The sequence below is a fragment of the Octopus bimaculoides genome, chromosome 22, assembly GCF_046866305.1.
Source record: "Octopus bimaculoides isolate indiv1 chromosome 22, ASM4686630v1, whole genome shotgun sequence".
NCBI lineage: Eukaryota > Metazoa > Mollusca > Cephalopoda > Octopoda > Octopodidae > Octopus > Octopus bimaculoides.
The window spans coordinates 37,910,419-37,913,229 of NC_142949.1; positions in this window are offsets into that span (position 1 = coordinate 37,910,419).

Consider the following 2,811-nt stretch of genomic DNA (forward strand, 5'->3'; position numbering starts at 1 on the left):
CGTGAAGTCGAGAGATTGAGAAAAAATTAGGATCAGCAATTTATGTAAGAATTAGGGAGAAAAGAAAAACTTCATTTTCCACGTTTTAACTAAATTATATCCACAAAAATATAGTTTTGGTATTAGAACATTGTTACATATCAAAGAAAGGCCTTCAAGAAACAAATGGGCCATAATAATAACGTTATAAAAAGCGGAAGTATGAGGGAACATGAGAAAAGTAACATGAAAAATAAAGTAACGTGTAAAAGAATTTTTGAGGTTTCAAGGGAGATCACTCTCAAGAGAAAAATTTGAGAGTTACTTCCCTTCATGCGGGCGTGCGCTCAAGGAAAGTAACTCTCGATTTCTGCTATTGAGAATGATTTCCCTCATGAGGGAACATGAAAAAAGTAACATGAAAAAAGAGAGTAACATTAAAAACAATTTTACTCAAGGGAGAGCACTCTCAATAGCAAAAATTGAGAGTTATTTCCCTTGAAGCAGGTGAGTTATCAAGGGAAATAACTCTCAATTTTTGTTCTTGAGAGTGCTGTCCCTTGAGAAAAATTGTTTTTCATGTTACTTTCTTTTGCATGTTATTTTTCTCATGTTCCCTCATACTTCCGGTTTTTATAAAGTTATTATTATGGCCCACTTGTTGCTTGAAGGCCTTTCTTTGATATGAAACAATATTATAATGTCAAAACTTTATTTTTGCAGATATAATTTAGATAAAACGTGGAAAATGAAGGGTTTTTTTTTTGCTCCCTAATTCTTACATATATTGCTGATCCTAATTTGCTGTTTAAGTCTTCACCGATCGCTCACTTAGATATATTAATGAAATATCGATTAAAGCACACCCTCCTATCTTCGTGAGGTGGTGGTAAATAGGCGTGTGAAGTCCGACGTTCAGTTTATCGAAATAAGCATTTTTTCTAGTGCGGTAAAGAGTCTGCCTGCATGCTGCACTCTCGGATAGTCATGACTTTCATCATAGCTTTGCTTGATCATGTCTAAGCTTAGACTACAGAATATGTTGACTGACCATCTCTTGATTTTATGTTGTCACTCACCTTCTAGAAATGGTGACGAAATATACCTCCAAATCACTCATTAAAGTGCATTCTAACAATGTAGCCCGATGTCATATGTGCCCGGCTTTAAAAACAAATAAGTACTGTAGTCATCCCTCTGTTCGATTAAGCCCTTCATTGTGGTGCTCCAGCATGGCCACCGTTTAATGATTCGAGTAAAAGAAAAGAAAAATTAGAAAACATACATCATTTCTGATTCTTGTGACCTTGAGCCAATGTTAAGAATTCTTACTTGAAAACCATCGCTTTTTTTTCTATTTGTTCTTTATAGGTGCGCATCCGTGTGTATATTTATCTCACTGTGTATTTGTATATTTATTTGGAAAGGTAACACTGAATAAATAGCTCTCGGTGAAATATATTTTGAGATGAGAGCATTACTTTCTGATATTTAATATCCAGTTTAAATATTTCAACATTTTAAATATCGTTGTTCTCTAACAAATAAAGCAGGTGTTAATATTTCAACTATTGTTATTTGATAAATGTAGCAGATGTTATAAAATTCAGTCGATGGAATAAAAAGCAAAGTAGATATTTGCTTACATAATATGTTTCTTATACTGATAACTTATCAAAGATAATATATTATTAATCAGACGAAACTCTGCCAAAATAAAGATCTGCCAAATTATAGGCACAACATTCTTTAAGTGACATCGCTTGGTGTAATGGCAGGAGATGTGAAAATATCTAGTGGTACAAATTAAAGAATGGTCTTTGTTTTGAAAACACCCACATCACCAGTTGTTTTGCATTCCTGTCATCGTTAATCACATTCCGAAAAATGTACTGGTCGTCTTTCCCGTCGTCGTCACCATTGTTGCAGTTCCTGACAAATGTTACTTCTGGTCTAGCAAGCTTGTGTGTGTGTGTGTGTGTGTGTGTGTGTGTGTGTGTGTGTGTGTGTGTGTGTGTGTGTGTGTGTGTGTGTGTGTGTGTTTGTGCGTGTGCGTGTGTGTGTGAGCCCTCATTAGTACTTGTGTACAGTAGTGAAGAAATTACCAAAATTTATCTCAGTTTACAGGGAAAAGTAGATTAATCGTTCGATAGAAGTCGGTCGACTAAAAGAGAATGAGTTCATCAATTCATGAATTGGCATGATTAGTAAAACCCTTAGAATCACAACTCCAGCATGGCCACATGTGAATGCTTGAGGCCGGTAAAAGAAGGTAAGAATACAAGCGTGAAGTCGAGAGATTGAGAAAAAATTAGGATCAGCAATTTATGTAAGAATTAGGGAGAAAAGAAAAACTTCATTTTCCACGTTTTAACTAAATTATATCCACAAAAATATAGTTTTGGTATTAGAACATTGTTACATATCAAAGAAAGGCCTTCAAGAAACAAATGGGCCATAATAATAACGTTATAAAAAGCGGAAGTATGAGGGAACATGAGAAAAGTAACATGAAAAACGTAACATGTAAAAGAAAGTAACACGTAAAAGAATTTTTGAGGTTTCAAGGGAGATCACTCTCAAGAGAAAAATTTGAGAGTTACTTCCCTTCATGTGGAACGTAACATGAAAAACAATTTTTCTCAAGGGAGAGCACTCTCAATAGCAAAAATTGAGAGTTATTTCCCTTGAAGCAGGTGATTTATCAAGGGAAATAACTCTCAATTTTTGTTCTTGAGAGTGATGTCCCTTGAAAAAAATTGTTTTTCATGTTACTTTTTTTTTCATTTTACTTTTCTCATGTTCCCTCATACTTCCGGTTTTTATAAAGTT